Source organism: Mus musculus, chromosome 4, assembly GCF_000001635.26.
Source record: "Mus musculus strain C57BL/6J chromosome 4, GRCm38.p6 C57BL/6J".
Taxonomy (NCBI): Eukaryota; Metazoa; Chordata; class Mammalia; order Rodentia; family Muridae; genus Mus; species Mus musculus.
Genome location: NC_000070.6, coordinates 55,571,749 through 55,599,245, shown reverse-complemented (window position 1 = coordinate 55,599,245; position 27,497 = coordinate 55,571,749). Strand labels below are relative to the sequence as shown.

The 27,497-nt window shown below is 44.4% G+C and overlaps 2 long non-coding RNA genes across 3 annotated transcripts in view; both read right to left on the bottom strand.

The window, feature by feature from the left end:
• Positions 1 to 27,497, bottom strand: part of Gm12506 — a 106,480-nt gene that overhangs the window by 39,944 nt on the left and 39,039 nt on the right. The gene's annotated exons all lie outside the window — the stretch shown is intronic.
• Gm12511 lies at positions 497 to 27,454 on the bottom strand. Its single transcript, XR_881291.1, has 3 exons — positions 27,319 to 27,454; positions 26,244 to 26,367; positions 497 to 1,179 (listed from the first exon to the last, which is right to left on the bottom strand). It is a non-coding gene; the product is annotated as a predicted gene 12511 (long non-coding RNA).

The window sequence follows — 27,497 nt, the reverse complement described above, 5'->3', positions numbered from 1 at the left end:
GCTCCTTAAATCACAAATAATGACATTTATTTTAAAAAACACTAAGGAAAACTAGAAGCTACTGAGATTACAAAAATTAGCAAGATAATTATCATAAGAAAAAACTGTTACCTTTTTAAAATGCAATGAACATGAGTTAGAGTGAATTTTAAAATCTAAGCTGAACGGGCCTGGTGGCGCTCCCTAGCATTTCAACAGGATTCTGGTTCGTTTTGTTTGGGGTCGTGTATGATTCTCGTCAGTGGTACTGAGGCTTGGCCCAGTCTCTCTGGCATAACTAGGAAGATTCCCACCACTGGCTTCCAGATCCATCCCTGGGCCTTCATAACTGTATTTTGAGACAGGTTCTCACTAATTTGCCCTGGCCTTAAACTTGTGACCTTTGGTTGTTGGTCTCCTATCCTGAACCTTGCTCTGGAAACCAAACTGGCCTTGAACTTACAAAGATATGTCTGCCTCTTCCTCCTGAGTATTGGGATTAAAGGCATGAGCCACCCTGCCCAGTTTCTATCTTGATTCTTACTAAATTTTTTTTTTCATTTTTAAAAAGCACAGAGCTGTAGAGATGGATGAGTGGTAAAGAGCACTGCCTGCTCTTCCAGAAATCCAGGGTTCAGTACCCAGCCCAAGCGAAGACATCGAGTCCAGTGTTAACTCCGGCTCTAAGGGCTCCCACTCTAGCTTCCTCAGTCACTGCGTGCACAAGGTGCAGGCAGAACACCCATCCACATGAAATGAATAGATCTAAAAATAAAGTACGACTTACTAAAGAATAAACCCTCTGTTTAAAAGATAGGTCTCTATATGTGGCTCCCGTTGGCCTGACAATCAAAGTGACCCTCCCCTTCCTAAGTTCTGGGATTTAACATGTGCAACACCTTGTCCAGCTTTACGAAAATAACTACAAGATCTCAGTGGGGAAATTCGTAAAATGTGGGTGCTGTTGTTTTGTTTCATGGGTTTTGTTGTTGCGGGGGGGAGGGAGAGGAAGGGAAAGGGAAACAAAACTTCAGCAGCTTTTCCACAGGAACTGGAACATTGGCTTTCAAACATCTGAGAAAGAGCCAAAGGTCAGAGATGAGCCTGCGGTAAAGCCTAGCTCTCAGAAGGTGGAGGCAGAAGAGCCAGTTGTTTAAGGCCATCCTCAACTGCATGACAAGTTCACAGCCAATCCGTGTCCTACGAGAAGATAAAAAAAAACAAAAGTAACTTAAAAAGAGCATAGTCTATTTGAACAGTGTCTCCAGCTCACCAGGACCACTAACACTGCCTCCTGGGGAGTCCCAGAATCTGCAGGTGGCCAGTGGTCCTTTATGCCTTCCTCAAATTGTGAGTCCCAACATACACCATGCTGACATTGGTATTTTTTTAAAAAAAAGTTTAAATCACGCAGAGCTAAGCAATGTCTTGATAAGCAACATCTCAATATGTGAAAAAGAAGAAATGGTTAGCAAACCAGAAAGAAATGCTCACGGGGCTTCAGCTGGACAGGCACACTCCGTCAAGACCAGAGACCCTTCACAAGTGTAGACAAGAGGCCATGTGTATCTTTCTGGGCTTAATTATTTAAAAGAAGCACTTAGGCCCCTGTTCGATTTCACTGAGTGATGCTTTACACGAGTCTAGGCTCAGCAGCTCAGTGGTAGAGCCCTGTCCTCGTATGGACAAGGCCCTAGGTTGGATCCCCAGCACTTCAAGAAAAGAAAAGCCCATTTAAAATAGTACTAAAAATTGATGGAGCTGGAGAGAACCCTCAGCGGTTAAGAGCACTGGCTGCTCTGCCAGAGGACCTGAGTTCTATTCCCAGCACCCACGTGGCAGCTCACAACTGTCGGTAACTCCAGTTCCAGGGAATGTACACTCTCACACATACGCCCATGCTGGCAAAACATCAATGCACATAAAAATAAATTATTAATTTTTAAAGAAGAATTAAAATGCAGCTGAGAGGATGTATCTCAGTAGTAGTGCTTGCCTGGTGTGGACAAAGCCCGTGGCTCACTCACCAGCACTGTGAGAAGAAAAGAAAAATAACGGTAAAACTATAAATGCATAGAAACAAGGGTCCTGGAGATGGAGTGGCAGCTATGGCTCTCTTCAAATGACAAGATGTCATCTTTTTCTTCCCCTTTTTTCTGTAGCTTCTAATTTTCTACAATGAACATGTATATCTTTTATAATCAAGAAGGGAAAAAAGTACTTTGTTTAACAACACAAACCCCTAATTTCAAAGATAAACACCAAGCAGTTGAAAGAAGAAGAGGGAAAAAAAACCCACTGGGTATAAAAATAACTTTCCCTAGGTTTGATCCTCAAACAGTGAGCTACAATCTCAGGAACTCTTTCTCCCCTGAGCTTTTCTGGGTCCTACGTAAGAAAATTGGGCCAAATGTGCCTGTTGGATTAGATTGTTCCCTAGGCAGGTAAAAAAGAGAAAGCTTTTGTGCTTTTAAGGAAAAGGTACCCCAGGCCTTATTTTTAGATTTACTGTAATTCAGTCTCTTAAAGGACTTAACAGTGAAATGAGCTGGGCAGTCGTTTCTTCCTCCTCAAGCATCAGAAGTTGCCCTTGTTATTGTTGTTGGTAATGGAGTGAGTTAATGAGTGTGTGTGCTCACATACGTGTGCATGTGTGTGTGTGTGTGTGTGTCCAGCTGTGTACATGAGTGTATCTGTGTGTGCATATTTGTATGTGCATGTGTGTGTGTCTCTGTGTGTGCATGTATGTATCTGTGTGTGCATGTATGTGCAAGTGTGTGTCTGCGTGTGTACAGAGGAGTGTAATCTAGCCTCATCACAGACAGAATTCCCACTAGTATATCTCTGTCTACACATCTCTAATTTGGTCCTACCCCCTGTGTTGGCCTCACCAGACACTGAATTCTTTGTCGGAAGATTAGCATCTCAAGTACTGATGCTAACAGCAGCAGCGATGGTCAGCTGAGATGCTAGCCCCAGGATGTAGATACAGGAGCCAAAAGATGACCTGTCTGAGCTTTGTCAGAGACAGGGGCCAACACACAGGACTGAGCACCACAGGTCACCATTACTTTCCCTCTACCTGGCCTCTGTCCTTCAGCCTCTCTGTGGTGTCTCACCTAACAGAATGCCAAACGCCAGGTCCAGCACTCCATTTGGAGCTCCCACGGGAGGTAGAGGCAGGAAGAGAGGGGAGTTCAAGGCCAGCCTCAGCTACAGAGCGAGGGGCTACAGAAGGACCTCTAAGCCCATCTTCGGCTATCGAGACTTTGTCCCAAACAAACAAACAAGTTTATTTTGGGTAATATATTAAAATAGTAATGTTTTAATTCATCACCTTAAACAAATATAATAAATATAGCATTAGGGATATATTATATAGTCTACCAGTTTAAGTTTTCTGTTGTGGCCCCAGACAATTTAGGTCTTTAAGTGTGTACTGGGTAAAGAAAAGTCTAGTTCTACCACATTAGGCCCAGGCTGTAAGAGGACTCAACTCAAACCTCACATCCATTGCTTACCCCTAAACTACATATACTAGGTATTCAAGAAATACATATAGAAAAGAAAAAGAAAAAAAAATCACCAATCCTTTAGGACCCACAAAGAATGACTTTCAGCCCTCACCAAATAAATGTCAACTTCTCAGGTATATTTGGTTTGTGCCAACTCAAAAGTTGAAGAAAGAAGTCAAGTTGGGGAAACACACAGATTGCCCAGGTCTGCTGCTAGAACCCACGTAGCCAGATGATTTCAGCCAACTCTACGGTGGGTTGCACTACAGTGGCTGCTGTCCCTCGGACTCCGCTGGGGCCTGAGCTTTGAGGAACTGCAGCAGACTGTGCGCGGGAGGAGTGTGAAGCTCACCCTGTGTCCTCCACTCCCCCACCACAGTTGTCTGGCCTGAATTTTTCTGGACAGCTACACACTGTGCAGACACCATGTTCCCTGGATTTACAACTCCATTTATAATGTTCTGGGTGAGGCCTGTATGGATGTTTTCCTTGCTCTTCTTTGAGCTGAGTGGGATTTCTTACAGGAGACCTGGCTGACACGGGAGAGGGCCAGGCTCCAGAAAAGCATCAGAAAGCTCTGCTTATCTTCCTCTCGGCTTCCAACCTTGGCATCTTGGCCTGGGTCTAGAAAACAGGAGGAAAAGCTATCTTCTTAGAGTTGAAAGTTTATCTTAGAACTAGCTTTACGTATCCCCAGATTTCAACAGCCCACCAGATGCCCAGTTGAGCCGTTCTCAGAGACACTGTTAACTGTCTTGTTGTTGTGATAAAATATATTGATGAGAGCAAGAAAGGGGAAGAGGAGGTTATTTGTTCTCCTGGGTGGATAGCCCAGCCCTTTATGTCCAAGAAGGCGTGACGGTGGGAGCTTGAGCCAGCCGCTCATGTTACATCCACAGTCGGGAATCAGAGAGGAATGAGTGCTAGCTTTCTCCATTTTTATACAGTCCAGAGAATGGTGTCACCCAGTTAGGATGGGTCTTCCTACACTAATTAACCTAATTGAGAAAACCCCTCACAGACATGCCCACAGGCTTGTTTCTCTGGTGTTCTAGGTCCTTCCAAGTTGACCATATTAATCTACCATGCTATCGGTCCCCAGAATACAAACATTCTGTATTTGTAAATTCTCCTCCTCCTCAAACTTCATTTTAAACTCCAGTCAAAGCTTGAGATGTGGTTTTTTTTTTCTTCTTTTCATTATGTTTGTTTATATTTTAGTTATTTATTTGGAAGGAAAGAGTACTTAAGTGTCACAGCACACATGGGGTGGTGTCTCTCTTTCCACCATGTGAGTCCCTAGGATTGAACTCAGGTCATCCGGCTTAGCGGCAAGCACCTTTACCCACATAGCCAGCTCATTGATCCTGTCTTAGTTTTGTTGATACAGGGTCTCATTCTTGTCCAGGCTGACTTAGAACTCCCTACATAGTTTAAGCTGCCTGCAGCTCAAGGCAATCCTACCCAGGCACACTCCTCACAGGCGTGAGCCACCACACCCAGTGCTTTCTGGGCCACTCGGGATGTGGGACACTTCAGTTCAACCTGCATATTCCCACCTGAAGAGTTCCTCTGTGCTCCTGCTGTCTCAGCACTGAGAGAGTAGGACAGAGGATGGCCAGTTCAAGGCCAGGCAGAGACACATGGCAAGACTGTCTCAACGAAAAGCAAAAGCAAATAAAACAAAAACAGTAACGCTTACAGAACACAGCCAGGTACAGAGTGATGTGGGGAGGGAGATATGAGCAGGGACTCAGAGGAACTTGACCACATTTCCTCTGGAAGGCACAGGTGAGCATTCCTAACTTGTGTCAGCTTTTTGGGACAGTCACTCTAGAGGACTAAAAGTAATTTTGGATGAATTGTAAATTATAACTCTTCTGAAACATCCCTATTTCTTTTCTTTTCTTTCTTTCTTTCTTTCTTTCTTTCTTTCTTTCTTTCTCCTTCCTTCCTTCCTTCCTTTCTCTCTTTCTTTCTTTCTTCCTTTCTTCCTTTCTTCCTTTCTTCCTTTCTTCCTTCCTTCCTTTCTTTCTTTCCCTGCCTTGTAAACCCTCAGCTGGGAACACTCCTGGGTTACATACAAATTTTTTTTGTGTCTGTCAATGACCATAGAGGTCCCATAAGGAGCTGAATGTGTGGTGACTCACACCTGGACTCCTAGCTTAAAAGGCAAGGGCAGGGGGATCACCTCAAGATTGAGGGAAGCCTGGGCTAGGTATCCCATGTAGTTAAGGGTGACCTTAAATTCCTGATCCTCTTGTGAATGCCTTGGAAGTGCTGGGGTTGCTGACCTGTGCCACCACTTCCTGTTTACCCACTGCTGGGCACTGAACCCAAGGATTCATACATCCTAGGCAGACAACTGAGCTAACCCCCAGCCTCAAGCCCCACACCGGCTTGCACTTTTTCATTTTGCATAGACAGCTGCTGCCTAGCAACACTGTCCTGCCGGGCACAGCAGAAAAGCCAGTCATCGTCAGCTGTCCTTAATGGGAAAACACCTTGATTGGTTTATAGTGCTCAGGGAAGGGCAAAGCTGCCAGGGAGAGAGAAGTTAAATACTAACTGGGGAGAAAACTGCCAATGGCCAGTTACTTCAGAGAAAAAGCTAGGTGGTGAGGAGGAGGATGACTAGGAAGAGGGAGAGAGGGAGGGAGGAAGGAAGAGAGAGAGGGAGGGAGGAAGGAAGGAAAGAAGGAACGAACGAACGAACGAACAAACGAACGGTGAGCCAACCTCTTCCTTGACTGCTCTGCTGGTACATGGGATCCAGTACAGAAAATCCCCCAAATAAAAAAATAAACGCAGTACACATCTGTCTCAGCTACCCGGCATAAAATAACCAAGGAGACCTCTGGCCTTCTATCCTGAGTCACCCGCCTGGCGCCTCTCATGCCTCTTGGAAAGTCAGGGGTTATGGGGTCAAATGGGCATAGATTAAAAGACTACTCATCTCTTTCTCTTTCTCCCGGGCTCTCCATCGGCAAGCTGAGGGCTGATAACAGTTTTTGAAGATCTGGGAAGGACTGAGAGAAAGCTAGTACCCACTGCCATTCTTGATCCACGTGGGTCATTCAAGGTTGGACCACGTTGCTGCTTTACCCCACCCCCCCATCCCCCCCACCCCGCTTCCAGCAGCACATTCACTTGTAAGTATGGTCTCTCTATCAACCCCTCACCCTAGAGAAAAAAGGCTCAAGTGCTCACAGTCCCCCAAGTTTGATTGTATACCCACTACTACTTTGGGGTACAGCCCTGCCCTGCCCTGATGATGCTGTCTTCCCATCTTACATAATAAAGTTTTATACAACCCTAAGGCTCCAAACAGTGATAGGAGAGTGTGGAAAGCAGGGCGGGTGCTGTTCATCCCTAGTTACACTCCAGTGGGAGCAAGATGCTGCTTGGGGAAAGTGCTTCTCCTGCTTAATAAAATTCAGACTGGTGCCAACCTGGTGAGACAGGGAGACATGGGATGGGAGGGAGGTGTGAAACTGGAGCCTTGGGTAGGTGTCCTGGCACATGTTGTTTTAAGAACAAAAATCTCAGTCATTCAATTTTACCAATAAAGATTCAGGAGCCACAGGCTGGAGTAAAAGTCTACTAGCTCAGGGAGGCAAAGAAAGCACCCAGCTGACCTTCCTATTTCCACCAATGTCCTAAAAGGAAAAAAAAAATTCCCCTTCTCCTTCCCCTTCTCCTCCTCCCCCTCCTCCTCCTCCTCCTCCTCCTCTTCCTCCTATTTCTCCTCCTTCCCCTTCTCCTCCTTCTCCTCTCCTCCTCCTCCCCCTCTCCTTCCTCCACTTCCTCCCTCTCCTCCTTCCCCTCCTCCTGGATGTCTTAAATACCCTTCAATTCACTGTCTTACTTTCTGTTTATTTATGTTTACTCTCTGTCGGCTGGTTGCTTGCTCCACCTCTTGATCTAGGGTTGACTTTATTTAGCTCTTGTGTCAAAGGTGTGGACTAGGGCTGAGCCACACCACGACTACTTGTTCACAGTAAACAGAAAGCTCTTGGATGTGGGCGAGGACTGAGCCACACCACAACAAGGCTTTTGCAGTTCACAATCTTGAGGTTCTGCAATGTGGTCAAATATTCGGCAACAGGCACGTGCACTGATTACGCTGTCTTTCCATCTTACATAAACACTCAGTACCTGGGAGACAGAAAGGAGAAGGGTCACTGTAAATTCAAAACCAGGGGCTGGGGAGACGGTTGAATTTGGAAAGTGCCGAACAAGCATGAAGACCTCAGTTGGATCCCCAGAACCAGCATGGCAGTGTATACCTGTAACCCCAGCACTGGGGGCTGAGAGATGGGCACAAGCAGACCCAGGGGTTACTGAGGCTCAGGACAAGATCCTGTTTCAACAAAACACGGAGAGGGGTAGAAGAAGACAATGAAAGTCAACCTGTGGCTTTCATACTCAACTGCATGGGGAGTGTACCCGCATACACCCATGCTCGCTCACTCACAAGCACGCATGCGCAGAGAAAGGTGCGGCAGGGCTGTGCGCACAAAAGAAGAAGAAAGATGAGAAGGAGAAGAAAAAGGAAGCCCAAAGCAAGTTCAAAGGCAGCCTGGGACAACTCCATAGTGAGACTAAGAGTGAGACCCTGTTTGAAAACAAGGAAAGAAGGAAGGGAGGGAGGGAGGGAGGGAGGGAGGGAGGGAGGGAGGGAGGGAGGGAGGGAGGGAGGGAGGGAGGGAGGGAGGGAGGGAGGGAGGGAGGGAGGGAGGGAGGGATCTAGCAAGGAAGGAAAAGTAGGTATCTGGTGTAGAGGGAGCAAAGATTAAAGCTCTGGGGGCCTTAACTGTGTGCTGGTACAACACCTCAGCACTCCAAAGAAAGAAGCAGGAGGATTACTGCAAGTCCAAGGTCAGACTGAGCAACATTGGGAGGTCACACAAGTCCTGGCTTCATAAATGAGACCCTTTCTCTGAAACAGAAAAAAAAAAAAAAAAAAAAAAAACCTGAGTAAACCTTCAGCCGAATCTCATCTCCCACACAAAGCGCACTTCTCTTTTATTAAATGAAGATGGGAGATTCTTTACTTCTATTTTTTTAAAGATATGGAATTTTCAATTAGCAGAATTTAATAGTTTACCCATAAATACAATTACAGGGGCAAGCAAGATGGTTCCATGAGTAAAGTGCTGTGCAAGCAATCCTGGGAGCCTGCGTTGATCTGAAGCACACACACACACACATACACCCCACACACACCCCCACACACACCACACACACAAACACATAGATAGATAGATAGATAGATAGATAGATAGATAGATAGATAGATAGATAGATAGATAGGTAGGTAGGTAGGTAGGTAGGTAGGTAGGTAGATAGATAGATAGATAGATAGATAGATAGATAGATAGATAGATAGATAGATAGATAGATAGATAGATAGATAGATAAAATGACCAGCACTGTTCTGCCCTAGAGATAACTTCTACTCTGTCATGGCAAATCCTTTTCTAGATTATTCAAACTGTGGGTGGGTTTTGTTTGTTCCTTCAGCGTTTTGAAGCAGGGTATTGCTACGTAGCCCTGATTGTCCTCAAACTTACTATATAAACCCAGCTGCTTTGAATTTGTGGCAATCCTCCTGCCTCAGCTTCTTGAGTATTAGGATTCCTTTTCTCCAGTTTGCTTCCTATCACTTTACTGATATATTAGCATGCTGCCAATATCCATCAATATGACATGCTAGCATGCTTGACAGCCCCATGGTAGCCCATTGGGCAGGAGATCTATAATTTATTAAATCTCCCCCTTAAAGAACCTATGATATACCTCTGGATTTTAGCCTTTTGCTTATTTTGTTGTTGTATTGAGACAATGTGTCATGTAGCCCAGGATGAGATCAAACGCACAATGTAACCAAGGATATTCTTAAGCTTTCAATCCTCCTGCTCTGACATCGTCAATGCTGGAATTACTGGCTTGAGCCACCATCGCTGGTGTACCTGATACTGGAGATGGAAGTCAAGCTTCATGCATGCTGGACCAGCAGTCCATCAACTGACAAAGGCCTTTGGCTCATCTTTGCAACTTAAAGATAGTTCTGAGAGAACACGGTGGCACCTACCTTCAATCCCAGTGCTATGGAGGTGGAGGCATAAGGATCAGGAGTCAAGTTCAAAGAGAGCTGGGACTTAAGAGCCCTGTCTCAAAAGACAAGTTAGTGAATAAATAAAGTTCTAATTTCTATGAAATAGAAATAATTGGTTACATAAACCAATTGGGAAATATAGAGATTTTTCTATTTTAACTTCCCCATGCAGGCATTTTCTGAATGAATATAAACAGGCTAGACTTGCTTGGCCCTCCCTGGCGAGCAGCTGATGTGACTCCACATACGGGAAGCTCCAAGCCTGACAGGAATGTCTGCTGCTGAGCCTGGCCAGGCCTGATTTCCTGAGGCTGACCTCGTCCTCCTCTCCTCTTGTAAAAAACAGCCCAGATATGATCATGGCAAAATTGCATTTTATAAAACTTAAATTGCCTCAAGATCTCACAAGTAGGATAACATGGCATTCTGTCACTAAATCAATTCAAGGAATACATTGTAGATAAATATTTAAAGAATAACAAATAGGAGTTAATTTTATGTATTATAGACTACTTTAAACGCTTGCAGTTTTGCTCAATAAATGTTAATAGTTTCACCAGAACAAAATATAGGTCTTGCCAAGTACAGTGGACCAGTGAGGCTGAGGTTTAAAGATGCCTGGTTTTACCTATAGGGTTGCAGATCTCTTTACTAACCAGTACCCCGGAGCTCTTGACTCTAGCTGCATATGTATCAAAAGATGGCCTAGTCGGCCATCAACGGAAAGAGAGGCCCATTGGACACGCAAACTTTATATGCCCCAGTACAGGGGAACACCAGGGCCAAAAAGTGGGAGTGGGTGGGTAGGGGGGTGGAGGGGAGGGCATGGGGGACTTTTGGGATAGCATTGGAAATGTAAATGAGGAAAATACCTAATTTAAAAAAAAGAAAAATCAAAAATCAACTATTAATCAATCAATTAAAAAAAAGATGCCTGGTTTTGCTGGGTGTGGCAGCACACACCTTTAATCCCAGCACTTGGGAGCAGAAGCAGTCAGATCTCTGTGAATTCAAGGCCAACGTGGTCTGCAAGTCAAGTTCTAGACAATCGGGGCTCTGTTACACAGAGAAACCCTGTCTCGAAAACCAAAAAGAAGAAGAGGGAGAGGGGAGGGGAGGGGGAGGGGAGGGGAAAAGAAAGAAAGAGAAAAAGAAAAGGAAAGAGAAAGAGAAAGAGAGAAAGAGAAAGAGAAAGAGAAAGAGAAAGAGAAAGAGAAAAAGAAAAAGAAAAAGAAAAAGAAAAAGAAAAAGAAAAAGAAAAAGAAAAAGAAAAAGAAAAAAAGAAAAAAAGATGTCTGGTTTCAGGCTAGCCTGGGTTTCACTAGATCCTATCTCAAAATTAATTCATTAAAGGCTTTTCAGGTTTTTTTTTTAAGTCATAAAATGTTGAAAGAAAAATACAATCAATCTCTTTTAACCCCTCCTGTTGATATTTTACTATGCTTCCCTATAGCATTTTCCTATATATAGTTAAATGTCTAGGTTTTTTAAAGTTATCTTGTGTGCATGAACAGGGGCTGGGCTGCAGGGGCACAGTATGTGTGTGCAGATCAAAGAACAACTTAAAGGCAATGCTTCCCTCATTACATTGTGTGGGTCCTGGGGATCAAACGCCAATCATCAGTCTTAGCTGCAAGCACCCAGCTAAACCACACAGTCAGCCCAGAAGCCAAGTTGTAAATAGCTGGGATTATAATATAAATACAATTGTATACCTGCTGCTTTCAATCATAATCGCTTTCCATTCATGAACTGCACATACCTATTTTTAATAGTTATATAGTATTCCATTTCTCAGCATAACGAATTACACCACTTTCCCCCATGTTCACAGTTTAGGTTGTTCTAAGTGCTCATCCCCAAAATGTGGGTTTTTGATCTCGGACAGGAATCCAGCTCTTCACTTTGAATTATTTCCTTATGAGAGATTCCCAGAAGTGAAATCACTAACCCAAAGGAAATGTATACTTTTCAGGCCTGGGAATACATACTGCCAAATTCCTTTCCCCCAGAGGGCTGTGCCATTTCACACTCCCATCAGCTCTGCTGCTCATCCCGTGTTTAATGGCATCGCTGGCTGAACTAGCCAATAGCAAGGTCTGAGCAAACTAGGACACATCCAGTCAGTAAATCATGCAACCCGTGGACTTGATCGCTGGACTATGGAACTGCAGAGAAAGACAAGAAGCATGAAGCAGAGAACGAAGGCAATAGGCAACTGCATGGAAAATACATAGATAAGACTATCTAGGGATGAAGTCTGATATGAAACAGTAAGTGTGGTGCACCAGGGTTGTAGCTCAATTGGGAGAAAGCTTGCCTACAATGCACAAAGCTCTGGGTTCCATTCCAGATTGGAATGGTGGTTCATCCCTCAAGTCCCAGCCCTTGATAGAAGGAGAAAGGACCATCTGAGGTACAAGGTCTTCCTTGGCTACATAGCATATTTGAGGCCATCCTGTGTATATTTACATTACATATTTGAGACCTTGACTCAATTTTTTAAATTAAAAACAGGAAATTATGCCAAGTCCCTACTGGTTTTGACTGTATTCACTCTGGGCTAACTACTTTACATGGCTATAACAAAAACTAGCTAGTTATTTTTGTCTGATTTGTTGTTGGTTTTGTTTTACAGTGTGTAGACCAGGCTGGCCTCAGATTGCACAAGTATTTGAGGATGACCTTGAACTTTGGATTCTCCTGCCTCCATCTCCTGTGTTCTGGGGTTATAGGTGTCACTACCACACCATCTTAGTGTGGTAATAGGATGGGAACTCAGCATCTAATACCTGCTAGGGGAGCACTCTGCCAAGAGAATTCCATTAGAAGCCCCTGAACTATCTCATACCATAGCACTATTTAAAGTTTCCAAAATATCACATACAAAAGAAAACTATTCAGGCTAAAAATTTGCATAGTTCAGGGTTTCTTAAAAGCTGCTGCTGCAAGATTCCGGTACTTGTAAGGCCAGCCCTAGCATTTTCGTGGCTGGAGGATCATGGTGGTCTTTTCTGAATTCCCAGAAATAATTAAGTCAATGAATGGAATTTTCTCAAATGTAAATTCTCCCATGATCCCCCCCTCACCCCACCCCCAACCTCTGGCAACTGCCACCACACTTCTGCTCACAGATGACAAGAATGAAGACTTCACCAACAGTCACAGAAACCGCTGGGGCAGCTGGTCACAGCCTAGGAGACTGTGTTTGTGGTTTTCAGCCTTTACCACAGCATGGAAGGCAGTCATATTTTCTGCTCTCAGAATCACTTCACGTCCTGTGATGGAGCAAACAACAGTCACTCCTGACCATTTCCCATGGGCATCAAGATGGCAGTTGCTGAAGGCTGCCCTCTGTAGAGATGGGAGCTAAGCTGAGCCCTCCCGCACCTTCCTTGGGTTTTCTTATGGATGAGAAAAACCCAAAGGGTGACATGTGTAGGGGCTGACAGGAGAAGCTACAGTCTTCTTAGATAGCTGACACTTAGTCTGTGCCTTGTCTGATGCTTTTCCTGACAACAGCCACACAACTCCCAACCCCAATCATCCCTGCCCCCATACTGGCTTGAAGAAGAACTACTTAAAACTTTCCTGGACTCGGGAGATGACTCAGTCGTCACCTTTGCAAGTGTGGGGATCTGATTCAATCCTCAGAGCTCACAGAAAACTACTCGGTATGGTGGTACTTGTAATCCAGGTGATGGGGAGGTAGATACAGGAGGGTTCCCAGGGCTAGCTGGCTAGTCAGTCCAGCCTAATTGGTCAAGGAGGGGCAGCACGTCAAAAAGAAAGAGAGTGGATAGTACCTGAAGATGAGACTCAAGGTTAGCCTCATGCCTCTGCACACATGCACATTTGTACATACTTATATGCATAGTGCATTTTTAAGTTTTTCATTAAAATAAAAGTATTTTTCTACTCCAAGGATAATCCAGGTACCCATAGACTCAGCAAGTCTCCCGCCACATCACCAGTATGTTTGTTAGAAATTCAGGTTGCCAACACATCCTACCCACAAGGGATTAGAATCTGTCCTTTTATAAGCTGACCCAGTGACCTGCAGTACCCATGCTTTGAGAAGCTCTAGGCAGAGCTGGTAACGTCTTCTGTAGCTTCCCTATTTGTAGAGAGCAAACCCAACACAGTCATCTGGTCCCAGCCTTCCTACCTAGTCTCTTCTGAATGAATTCTCACATTTTCCATTCTCTGAAGGCCACAAAGCTATGATGGCTTGTATATGCGGGCCAGGGAGTGGCACTATTAGAAAGTGTGACCCTGTCGGAGTAGGTGTATTACTGTGGGTGTGGCCTTTAAGACCCTCATCCTAGCTGCCTGGAAGCCAGTATTCTGCTAGCAGCCTTCAGATGAAGATGTAGAACTCTCAGCAATTCCTGCATCATGCCTGCCTAGATGCTGCCATGTTCCTGTCTTGATGATAATAGACTGAACCTCTGAACCTGTAAGCCAGCCCCAATTAAATGTTGTCTTATAGGATTTGCCTTGGTCATGGTGTCTGTTCACAGCAGTCAAACCCTAACTAAGAGAAAAGCCTAGCTGTTTCTGTGCTCTACTCCCTATCTGATACCTTTCCATAAAGAGTGACATTATACAAGTCAGGTCACATCTTCCTCCAGGAAGCCCTCTAGGATTCTTCTTAAGACACTTTCCACTTCTCTGTTCCACTAATTTGCAGGGTGTGTGTGTGTGTGTGTGTGTGTGTGTGTGTGTGTGTGTGTGTGTGTGTGTGTAAGTGTCTGTGGCTGTATGAGTCTGTATCTATGTATCTGTGTATTTATGTTCCTGTATTTATCTGTGTGTGTCTGTGTGAATCTCTATGTGTGTGTCTGTATCTGTGTATTTCTGTGTGTATCTGTGTGTATATCTGTGTGTGCGTGCGTGTGTGTGTGTGTGTGTGTGTGTGTGTGTGTGTGTGTGTGTACATGTATGTACCCTTCTAGGCACCAACAGCCTCATGTGTACTCTGGTAGACACTTACTCCACGCTTACTAAGTGGATATGAATTAATGAATTCCCTGCTAGGGATTATTGATTAAATTTTCTGCACCCCTATAATCTATAGATTTTTGTGAATTCAAATTTTTTCTGTGTGTATTGGTGTGTGTTAGGAGTTCTGGGAGTTGAAACCAGGGCCTCCTACTCTTTTTCACTTTTTATTTTGATTGGTTTTGGTTTGGGGAGACTGTTTTTGATTATTTGTTTGCAGACAAGATCTCACCATGTAGTTCTGGCCTAGAACTTGCCATGTAGATATGCTATTTGCCACTGCCCACTTGCTGAGGGCTAGGGTTATGGTGTGCACCCCCCACCCGGAGTCTCAATTTTTATTTTGAGAGAGGGTCATGAGAAACTGCCCAGGGTGGCTTTGAACTTGTGCTACAGCCTGGATGGGACTTGAACTTGTGAACTTTCCATGTGGTGGGATTATAGACACTGAGGGTAGGTCTCTCCTGGATTTAGACAAATCCATACCTCTGTGTCTGCTTGGGTTTGGCCCTTTGATCATAAGTGGAAGAAAAACTGGTTCATAAACATTGCAAGGCTCCATCCACAGGTATGAAGATTCTGGAGGGAGTCTGGAGTTTTACAAGCTTCTCAGATTCTGCCAAGATGAAGCTAAATCTGGTAGTGGCTTCCTTGGGCTCGTTTCCTCCCAAGCCCATGGCAGGGATTGGTGTGAGGTAGGAGAAGCAGCTTGGTATAGGATCAAAGGATGCCCTCGCTCTCCAGATTACACACAGCAGGACAGGCTTTCTGAGAGAAAGGTCATCCTTAATGGGCACACCCTACAGTGTTCCCCTTATCATAACTCCTCCCACACAGCAGGCCATTGTGTGCAGGGCTCAGCCACTGTCGCCGAACACCATGTGTCTGGCCCACTATGCTCACCCCGCAAATGAACCCAGCAAGGACCACTCAACTACGTAAGGAGCTCCAGGACTGGCCCAGGTGAGCCGAGGACAAAGTACCCACAGGACCTTGGCATTTCAGGCCAGACCACAACAGCCCAGTAGCCGTCTGTTTTCTCTTAGTGGGAAAGAGGCAGACTGATCCTAACCTCATGCCCCTGGAAGTCTGACCACCTCAGGGTACCAGGAGCCTTTGAAGAGCCCAAGGTTTGACATAAGTGAGCAAGATTTTCCTCAGTCCCTTACAGCCTGGTTGCGTTTCAGTCCTGGCGTCAATGTCATCTCAGCTCACAGGAACTGCCCCAGATGCCCTGATATGAGTTTGAGGAGGCATCTCCCACCGCTGACCCACGCAAGAGAATCCCAGCTATATACTCAGTGGTCCACTCTGGTCATTGGCCCACTTTGGCTGTGATCCCACTCTATAAGGCCGGCTTAGCAGTACTAAACCATTGGCTTAGCTACTTCTTTCTCATCTTCTTGAGGTCCTCAGTGCTATCACCACCAGCTCACAGAGAAAGAGCTGGAAGTCCAGCTTCAATGCTTCTTCCTGGCCCCTGTATTTCTTTTAAAATACTGAATACTGTGAGCTACATTATGTAGTAGTAGTAGTAGTAGTAGTAGTAGTAGTAGTAGTAGTAGTAGTAGTACTAGTAGTAGTAGTAATAGTAGTAATAGTAGCAGTAGTAGTAGCAGTAGTAGTCGTATATTATGTGCCTTAGTTAGGGTTTCTATTGCTGTGATTAAACACCATGACCATAAGCAACTTAGAGAAGAAAAGGTTTCTGTGGCTTACATATTCTAGGTCAGAATCCATTGAGAAAAGCCATGGTTGGAACCTGGAAGCAGGAAATGAAGTAGAAGCCATAGAGGAATGATTCCTGGCTTTCTTCCCATAGCTTGCTCATTTTTGCTTTCTTACACACTTCAGAACTACCTGGCCAGGGGTGGTACAACTCCAAGTGGGCTAGACCCTCTGACATCAATCCTTAATTTAAAAAAAAAAAAAAATCGCCCACAGACTTGCCTACAGGCATTTTCTCTATTAAGACACCATCTTCCCACGTATGTGTAGGTTTGTATGAAGTTAACAAAACCAACCAGTTTAGTGTGCTGTGCAACGTGATGTGCACCCGATGTCAGAGAACACCTTTGTGGAGTTGTGTCTCTCCTTCCATGTTTTCTGAAGTTTCAGGATTGAACTCACATTACCAGGCTTGTATTGCAAGTGCATTTATCTGATGAGCCATCCTGCAAAGCTGGAATGTCTTGTCTTTTTCTTTGTTTGTTTGTTTCTTTCTTTCTTTCTGGGGGTGGGGGGAGATATGGTCTTACTCTTTAGTCCTACCTGGGCGAAAATTCATTACATTACTCAGGCTGGTCCCAGACTCCTATCAATGCTCCTGTCTCAGCCTCCCAAGTGCTGGGATGACACATACAAGCCACCATGCCTGTCTTTGTCTCTAAGCTCTATTTTGACTCCTTGGCTGTGGTGGTGGCAATGTGGGTTTGCTGGCTTGGTCATTTGGTTATGGTTCTAGCTTGATTTCTATTGCTCTGATAAGTATGATGACAAAAGGTTTGGGGAGGCCTGGGGGTTTAAATGCTCTGCCCCAATAAGTCTGGGCATTTGAATTATTGGTCCTTAGGTGGTAGCTGTTGACAAGAAGGTGTCATAAGTGAGCAAGATTTGTCCTTGCTTTGACGCTTCAAAAGATTCACGCCATTGCTAATGTGCTCTCTGCCCCCATCCACAGTTCAGTATGTGAGCTATCAGTTGTTCCTTCTCCCGTGGCTTCAGTCTCCCATCATAGACTCTAACACTGTAGAAACATACACCCAGTTAAATGCTTTCTTTAATATGTTGCCTTGGCCATGGCATTTTATTCCAGCAATAACAAGGTAACTAAAACAGAAGTTGGTACCAGGGAATGGGTTATTGCTGTAATAGGCCTAACCATGTGGTTTGTGGGGCAGTGTGGAAGGCTTTGGAACTTTGGACTAGAAAAACAGTTGAAGGCTGTAATGGGCCATCCTAGTAGGAGCTTGGAAGATGGTAATACCGAGGGTCATGCGGACTGTGGAAATATGGCTCAAGAGGTTTCATACAGGAATAAAATTAGCAATTAGGCTAGAGACAACTCTTGTGATATTTTGCCAAAGAATGCGACAATTTTCTGCTCTTCTCCTAAGATAAGGCAGAAATTTTGCCCAAGATTAAATTTAAAAGTAGGGGAGTAACTTCTTTGGTGGAGATTATAAAACAGCCTGATATTGGGTATACCAGATGGCTATTAGTAATCCCTCTTATGCAGGTCTGCAATGAAAAAGAGCAAGTTGGGCAAAAAGAAATACAAAATGTACAGTTAAAAAGGAAAAGAAGCACCATGACAAAGGGTAAAAAGATGAAGAAGAGACCTAATGGGAAGTTGAAACTGTTGTAAATGTAATTCAAGGGTTCACCACCACATTCGTCAGTGTCATCCATGTGTGCTGGCTTTAGAGCCATGAAGGATACACTAGTAAAAGGGTTATAGACTGTCCCTTTGAAGTTAAGGAGAGCCACTGGGGACAAGTCTGTGGCAGAAGAGTCCCTGCATTGAGACCCTGAGAGACCATTATGTGAATCTGTGAAAGTGAAACCTGAATTGTACTGGAAACCCAAAGATGTTGATGGTCAGAGCCATGAGACCTTTGCCAAAGAGACTGCAGACAGAGAGTGGAACCAGCCCAAGGAAGAGAAGTGGGTTGCAGTCAGAAAAGCTGGAAGGGCGGGTCACTTTATTTCTGTCACCCATAGAACTACAGGATTTGGAGTTTGCCCTTCTGCATTTGTCTCTCTTTAGTCAAGTATTTCCTCATTATGCCCCAATTCTTCCCTCTTGAAATGGTAATATATATTCTATGCCATTGTAGGTTGAAAAGATATAATCTGTTGCTGTATTTTACATGAGGTTACAATTAAGAGATTTGCTTTGAGTTTCAGAAGAATCTCTGGGCTTTAAAACAGTATGGGGAACAGTGAAAGACTATGGGGACTTTTGAAGTTGGACTAAATACATTCTGTGTTATGATACAGCCATGATACTACTGGGGAAAAAGGAGTGGAATGCAGGTGGTCCAAATGAAATGTCCCCCATAAGTCTCAGGCATGTGAATACTTTATCCCCAGTTGGTGGGTGTTTGGAAGGGACTAGGAGGTGTGGCTTTGATGGAGGAAGCGTGTCACTGGAAGTGCACTTTGGGGTTTCAGAAGACCCATGCCATTCCCAGTGTGCTCTCTGACTCCTGCCTGCGGTTCAGTAGGTGAGCTCTTATTTGTTCCTGCCACTGTGCCTTCAGTCTGTCATCATGGACTCTGTGGAGCCACAATCCAAATTAAATACTGCTTTTATAAGTTGCCTTGGTCATGGTGTTTTATAGATTTTACATGGGGTTACAATTAAGAGATTGCCTTGAGACTCACAAGAGACTTTGGACTTTAAAATAGTATGGAGACTGTAAAAGATAATAGAGACTTTCTGAAGCTGGACTAAATACATTTTGTGTTATATTATATAGTACTGGGAGGCTTAGTTTCTCAGTAAGAGAAACGTCACTAATATTAGAGGAAAGAGGTTATTTTGTCTTACAAGTTACAGCCCACCTTCAAGGGACACTAATGCAAGAACACAAAGCAGAAGCCATAGTGGAATCCTGGATTGTCCGGCCAGGCCTACCTACCTAGGACTAGCACCTCCCACAATGGTGGGCTCTCCTCTATCAATTAGCAATCAATAAAATTAATATAATATAATATAATATAATATATAAATGCAAACAAAACCACTCTAAGGGCAACATGTTGGCTTAGAGGATTCAGGTGCTTATCACAAAACTGGTGGCATTATTTCAACCTCTGTAACCCATGGTGAAAGTAGAGAACCGACTCTCTGAAACTGTTCTCTGGTCTACACACACATACACACACACACACACCATGGCATGTGTGTACCTACACATACTCATGAGCACACTCACACACACACAATGACAACTAAATTTAAGCCAAGCATGATGACACGTGCCTGTAATCCTAACAACTTGAGAGGTGGAGACAGAAGAATTAAGTATTCAGGACCATTGCTATGTAGTGAGTTCAAGGCCAGCCTAAGCTATATAAGACTCTGACTCAAAATAATATGAATAGCAATATTTAAAATTTAAAAATAAGTGCCTCAAATATGTGCCAATATACATACTTGGCATGGAAGTATTCCATCATCCAAGTATGACATTGTCTTAGTTGAGGGAAGAATAGGAATGTTACATGGGAAATGCACAGAACTCACAGTTAGCAAATTCCTTCCACAGACTTTATGAACTTATTACCTTCAGAGCTTCAACTATCTTATAAGCATCAGGCACAGTAGACGCCATCTTCCAGGTCCACGTCAGTGACTCCAAAGCAAATGGAGGCTTGGCTATGAGGGCTGATGAGGGGAGAGCCAGATCCTACAGCTTGGTGTCTGAGGTAGCTAATCTAGTCCAATTACACCAATACAAGTGTACACAGCCTGGAATGCTGAAAGAAATTCTAGAGGGCTTTTGGGTATGCTCATACTTTGATAAGCATGTGATTCATTCAACAAACATTTATTGAGCTCTGACTACGTTTACAGACAGATATATTAGAAACTGGAAGATGAGACAGATTAGATATAGGGAGAAGGAGAATGAGTCAGAAGAAAGGTTGGTAACATGGGGTCGTGGGCAGGCTGCCTCCAGCTTCATAGTCATGGGACCTGGCTTGATCTGTCATCAATTCAACTTAGAAAGTCTAGAGAGGTCAATAGCTTCATGGTTTATACAAGAGAGTCAAGTTGACTTCAATAGTTGTTCTCAGCTTCTCAGCCTGAACCCAAGACATACACGACCCAGACATTGTTCATCTCCAGCCTTCAGTGCTACAGAACTACACCTTCTACCCTGCTACCTTGACAGCAGGAGCTACCTGAAAGTGACCAGAGTCACACTTCTTACTACCCACATGACACAACAGTTCTCACACCAGAATCCCATATCTCTCTCTCTCTCTCTCTCTCTCTCTCTCTCTCTCTCTCTCTCTCTCTCTCTCTCTCTCTCTCTCTCCCTCTCTCTCTCTCTCTCTCTGTGTGTGTGTGTGTGTGTGTGTGTGTGTGTGTGTGTGTGTGTGTTTCTTTTCACTAATAAAATGCTTTCTGAACCCTCAAGATTGAACTCAGGGGCTGGACAGGTAGCTCAGTTGGGAGAGCATTTGCCTAGCAAGTGCAAAGTCATGGGTTTGATCCCCAGTGCCAAATAGAAATGGTTGTAGTAGTACACCTCTGCAATTCCAGCGCTGAGAGGCTGAATAGGTCAAAGTTCAAGGTCAGCTTTGGCAACACAGTAAGTTCAAGATCAGCCTGGGCTACAAGAGACTCTACCTTAAAATATATATATATATTCAACCCACATTAGTTACTTTTCCCTCAGTATTAACCAACAGAGCACCATTCACAGAGGTAGGTCCAAGCTTGATGGAAGTCACACTTAAATAATAATAAAATAACTGTGGCTGGAGGTGTGACTAAGTACCAGAGTGAAGTACTAAGTACTAAGTGCCTACCAAGCATGAAGTCCTAAGTCTGATCCCCACCCACACTAAAGTAAAAAAATAAAATAAAAATAAAAATAAAAATGTTTTTGAAGAAAGGACTGCCACTAGTAAATCATAGCATAACAAAAACAACAAACATTTTTGAGAAAACACCAAACATTTAGAAAAGTAAAAATTTACTGCACCTATTTTATCCATGTGTGTATATGTGAGCACCACAGTGAATATTGGAAGTCAGAGGACAACTTGTAGGAGTTGGTTCTCCTCCTTCCAACATGTGGGCTGCAGAGATAGAAGAAACCCAGGTCATGAGTCTTGAAAGCAAGCCCCTTCACCCACTGAGCTATTTTAACACCCCAAAGGTAAGTACTTAAATGTGCTCAAAGAGTGAATGAGTGAATACATGGGTGGATGGAGAGATGAATTAACCAAGCAGGGAATGGGCATGGGGAGTGATAGTTTATGGATGGAGAAGGGAATGAATGGGTGGCTTCATGAATGACTGAGATAATTTGCTTCAGTCAAACCATTACGGAGGTAAATGTTGCATGTGTTTGTTATCTTAGTACTTAGAGTGAAAGATGCACAAAGGTTTTTTTGTTGGTAGTGGTTTTTTTTTGTTTTAGTTTTTTAAATTATTTTTGTCTATCCAACAAGACCCTGTCATAAAAAGTAGGGGTGGGCTCAGTGGCACAGCTCAGTGGCAATCTTATTGTGGTGATTGAGTTAAGGACTGTGACGCTTGGATTTAAAGAGACATTAGCAATCTCACTAGTAAAGGTAAAATCGGTAGGATGAGAACACAGTTTAGTGGTAGAGCAGTTGTCTATCATGCACAGAGATCTAGTTCTACGCCAACACTGCAGATTTAGATAGATAAGATGGATGAATGGATGGATGGGTGGGTGGATGGATGGATGAGTGGGTGGGTGGATGGATGGATGGTGGGTAGATGGTGGGTGGATGGTGGGTGGACGGATGGATAGATAGATAGATATTACATACACTTGTGAACAAATATCTGCCTAATTTGTGCTGCAGTCATAAAAAGACAAATTAATTGATACATCTGAAAGCTAAGAAACCCTAGACTGAGAGGCTAGCATATGAGATCAACATTTCTGAATTATTCCATAAGAGAAGAGCAACAGAGAGTAAGAGAGAAGGGAAGAAAGGGCCAACCCACGTTTTCATAAGGTCCCCACTCCAGTCTCCAGCATCTTGGAACCTACTCCCTCTACAACATGAATTCAGCCTTAGATTAAACTTTAAACCAGCTCCATCTCCCAGAACTGCTGTATTCAGATTCTGCTCCAACATGTGAACTTTGTGGAAGATTTTTCAACCACAACAAGTGGCCAATAGAGCATACAAAGCCCTCAGTAAACTCCTATCTGCTGTTGTAGGTGAAAGATTATAATGCCAGCCATGGCTGATACTTACTGACCAACTAAGCCCAGCTGATGAAAGTTCATTGGAGTTAAGCCAAAATATAGACTCATTAGACCTAAAGAAAATATGTTCTCCATATAATTCCTATATCAACAGTGAAGACATAGATGGGAAAAGGAAGAGAGAATGTATAGCTATTAAAACAAAGAGGAACTTGAAATGCCAGATACTAAGGGTGTGGTACTCAAATTCACTATGTAGCAGAGGCTGGCCTTGAACTCAGAATCCTCCTGCTTCCTCCTTCTAAATTCTCCAATTATAGGAATGGTCCACTACATCTGATGAGAACTCATTTCTGTGGTTTTTTTTTCCAACATACTATTTTCTTTGATTATTAGGGGTTTCACACAGTATGCCCTGATCACACTCCTTTCCCATTCTCCACAGGCCTACTCTCCCACTATTGTGCCCCCCCCAATACACCAAGTTCCATTTCTTAAGTAAAAGAAAACCCAAATATGACAACACGAAACCTGGACACTTCAGTATTAAAGAAGCAGAAACTCTTCACCTCCTCCCCCTTGCCTCTGGGCACGTGAGGCAGTCAGGAAAGCTGGCCCTGGGGTCATGAGAGCAGGTGAGCTAGCCCTGCCCCTCACAGGCTGCAGCACTTGGGAAAATGGGTCCCTTGCCTGAACTGGGCAGCACAGTAGAGTTGGCTTTGAGGGCCTGGGTGCAAGTGAGCCAGCAGGAGGACAAGAGAGCCAGAAAGCTGACCCTGCTTCCTGATGGCAGCTTTGGGTGGCTTAGCCAGAAGAGTGCTGGAGAGCTCATCCTGGTGGTGCAGATAAGGGAGGGTGGTGGTGGTGGTGGTGGTGGTGGTGGTGGTGGTGGTGGTCAGAAACTGTCACCACCACTGCCGTCAAAAGATCATGGCAGTTAAATACAGTGTAGAATTGCTAGGTGAGATGATCACTCTTGACTGTCAATGTGATAAGATTTCCACAGCTGAAACAAATATCTGGGCTTGTCTATGTGAGATTGGATTAGGATAGTTGAGATGGGAAGGCTTGCTCTATGTGTGGGCAGCATTGCCCTGTAGTCTGGACTCCCAAACTGAATAAAAAGGAGAAATAGAATTGACCAACAGTGTTCATCACCCTTAGCTTCCTGATAGTAGATGCCATGTGAGCCCCTGACTCAGGCTCCTACTGCAATCTTCACCACAGTGGCCTGTGTGCTGGAACTGTAAGCCAAAACCAACCCTTCCTCCCCTTCCTCCCCTTCCTCCCCTTCCTCCCCTTCCTTCCTTCCTTCCTTCCTTCCTTCCTTCCTTCCTTCCTTCCTTCCTTCCTTCCTTCCTCCCTCCCTCCCTTCCTTCCTTTCTTTCTCCCTTCCTTCCTTCCTTCCTTCCTTCCTTCCTTCCTTCCTTCCTTCCTTCCTTCCGTTTCTTTTGTCAGGGGTATTCTATAACATCTGTGAAACAGAGAAGCCACACTTTAGCATTAGGTCTCTGTTCCTCCTGAAGATGTAATTGTGGTTTTCAGAATCATGATGTAGCTTTGCAAACATTCACAAAAATCTTGATATTGTGTCTGTTAATTGGTCTTGTGATCAAGCTATGAAACTTGGAAGTAGAGACTGAAATAGGATCATTTTATCACCTCACTTGTGTCTTAGACTAATTCTTCCATCTGGAACTAAGTAGAAAGGTGATATTCAGGAGAGGTGGTGTGGGTGGGTGTGGGTGTGGGTATACGTGTTGGTGTGTTGGGTAGCAGTAGATTTAATGGTACAAAGATAAATGATATTTTGAGGATAGAGATTAATCCAAAGGAAGTAGCATGGAAAAGGGCCTAAAATAGTTACCCAACAAGACAAAAATAAACAATTAAATGTAGATGGGAAAATATCAAAAGGATTTAGTTGGTTGTACATTAACCAAAGAGAACTGAATGCTAAGCTTCAGGAGATGTAGAACAAGAGAGGTATCTAATGTCCATCCTCTCTGTATTTAAGAAAAGGAACCATTGCAAGGGGGTGTTGTTTTTTATTATATTTTGTGGGGTTTATATTTTATATTTTTATTCATTTGTCTTTCTATGTTGCCCAGGATAGCTTGGACGTCACTGTATAGCCCAGACTACCATCAAATTTGCAGAAATCCTGCCTCAGCTTCTCAAGTGCTGGAATTACAGGTGGGAGCCACCATGCCTAGCTTAGCTGTGTTTTGTTTTTTGTTTTTTCAGCAAGTTCAGTTGTATATGGGAAGTAATATTTGCAACGGGTACCTTTATTCAAAGATGGCTACAGATTACTTCAGAGCCTGAGGCCCTCAGAGCACCCCGAGACCTAGTAGCATGGTAGCTGTTCTCATGAGGAAACCAAGACTCCATGAACAAAGGGCTGGCCCGATATTTTAAGGCCAGAGAGGGAGAAGCAGGATTCTGGCCTCGTGGCCCTTCCCTCTTGCATAGCAGACCCACAAAGCAGTTTGCAGCTGGATTATCTTCCACTCGCCATCACACCCGTCACAAGTCCACAGCTTAGACAAAACACACTTAGTCTTACTACAACGGCCTCACCCTCCAGCTGATGAGGTTTCTAACCTTCTGTTACTGACAGAATCACTTGGGGACCACATTCAAGCTGTCTTCATAAGCCAGGACGCCCAGAGCGTCTGCTTGCCTTCCATCTAAGCCTTCAGTAAGTCCTGTGAGGAGCAGGTCACCAATCCACTTGTAGAAAAGTTTAGGAAAAGCTCGCATTCCTCTGGGAAGCCCAGTCTTACCGCTAACTAGTACATCCCTAGCTCTTGGTTTGATGAGGCAGTGTCTCTCTGAGTAACCCAGCTTGCAATCCTTCTGCCTCAACCTCCTAAGCATTGATATTATAATCATGTGCCAACATACCAGACCTGAGAATGGTGTTCTAATCTCAAGTAGGCTCTCAAGAGAAGTGTTTTATCCAATCATTCCCATTCTCCATGCCCAGCAGGTTCTTGAAATTGTGTTTGTAGATGTTAAAATCCTAATTCAAATGTTCTGGGAGCCTAAGCCCTTGGGAGGCAGAGGCAAGAAGCTTGTTAATTTGAGGTCAGCCTGTACTACATCATAATTTCTAGGCTAGCCTGGGCTGTGGGATGAAACCTCCTCAAGCTCAGTTGGTATTGTGCTTGCCTAACATGTACAAAGCCCTGGGTTCAATCATTAGCACCACATAAACTGTATGAGGTCCATGCCTGTAATCCCCATGCCTGGGAAGTAGAGGAAGAAGGATCAGAAGATCAGTGACCATTGGCTACATAGGGGGGTTGAGGTCAGCCTGAATAATATAGTATATAAGGCCCAGGAGGGAAGGGAGGGGAGGAAGGGAGGGAGGGAGAGAAAGAGAAAGGGAGGGAGGGAGGGAGGCCTGGAATTCTTAGTGCATTCCTGGACTCCCTAAGGTTTGCCATTGCTCTCATTTCTGCATCCTGCTCCCTTTTCCCTCCAAACACTGCAGACTCAAGGTTCCAGTGAGTAGAAGGGGTGCCCTGATCCTAAGTGAGGTACCCACCTCAGGGTAAAATTAAGATAAGAATGCAAAGCCATAAACTGAATGGTAAACAAACAAGGAAGAGACATCTGGTCCACACCATGATCTTCTCTACGAGCACTTTCATGACACACCAGGAGTCAATTGACTCTTACCTGTGGCTGCAAGCGTGAGGACGGGGAGGCTGGAAGAAGACTGGCCCTCACAGGAGATGTACTGGGGTACATTGAGTTGTCCTGGACCTGAAGGTAATTCCAGGAGCCTTCTGATCTACCCCAGCTGAGGAAGCACACCTCTAGTTATCCTCAGCAGCTGACAGGACTTCTTCCTAAAACCTGTGGAGTACCCTCCCGAAACCGACCCGTTAGCTCTCAGTAAAGGCATCAAGCCCTCTCTCTTTCTGCATTCAACATCCCCTGGCCTTCAGGAGAGATTCCAACAGTATCTCTCCTTCACTGTCACTATCCCTGTGCTCAGATATCTCCCTGTCAGTAATCACCCCTCCTGAGTTTATTTAGCTCTTTTTCTCTCCTGTGGTCCTCCAGACACATACAGACAAATATACAGACCGACCGACAGACAGACAGACATATAAAAAGTAAAAATAAATGAATAATCCTTTTACCTCCGTCCTCCTCTGACTATGGCCTTCTCTGTTCCTGTGGTTGCCTCAGCTCTCCCTCCCCCTCTTGCTTCCATCCTGTTCTGCTCAGCAAAACACATTCTACCAAAGTTGCTGTGATCCGTCACTGGCCAAGCCCAGTTGTTGGCTTGAGTAGCCATCTTCCTTATAGCTGGAGAATCCTGAACACTAAAGACTCTCAGGATAGCAGGCCTCAGCAGCACCCCAGGCCCTTGAGGACGACCGGCTCTTATCTTCCATACACACACAAACACACACCTGCTCCTCAGAGCCACGTCATCCTCAGAGGTCCTGAGTTGTGGTAACCTGAGAATTGCTAGCAGATTTGATCTAACGTGTCCTGCAGTGCTCCCCATACTCCCAATAGTGGGATGCCGTATGCCAAGGTCCTAGAAATAACCAGATTCTTCCTTCAGAAAAACTAAAACTTCTGAAGGCCCTGATCTCCCCAGTTTTCTATCTTTTCAGTTTTGCATATGCCTGACCTCATTCACAGGGTGCTAGTTTCTAAAAGACAGCTTCATTTGCAAGAGGCTATACTATGCCTTAGCCTCTAGAAGTCCTTTGATTGACTTGAGGACACTCACCAAGAGTTCACAATCCTACCCAGCCAGTCTCCAGCTGTTCTCCCCACTCCTCCTTGAGCCTCTTCCTCCTCCAGTTTCTCTTCCAAGACCTTCTGAACTCCCCCATCTCCATCACAGTCAGGTAGAACCTATGGCTTCCCTCTGGATTGCCTTCCATGGCTATAAACCAATCATAGCCA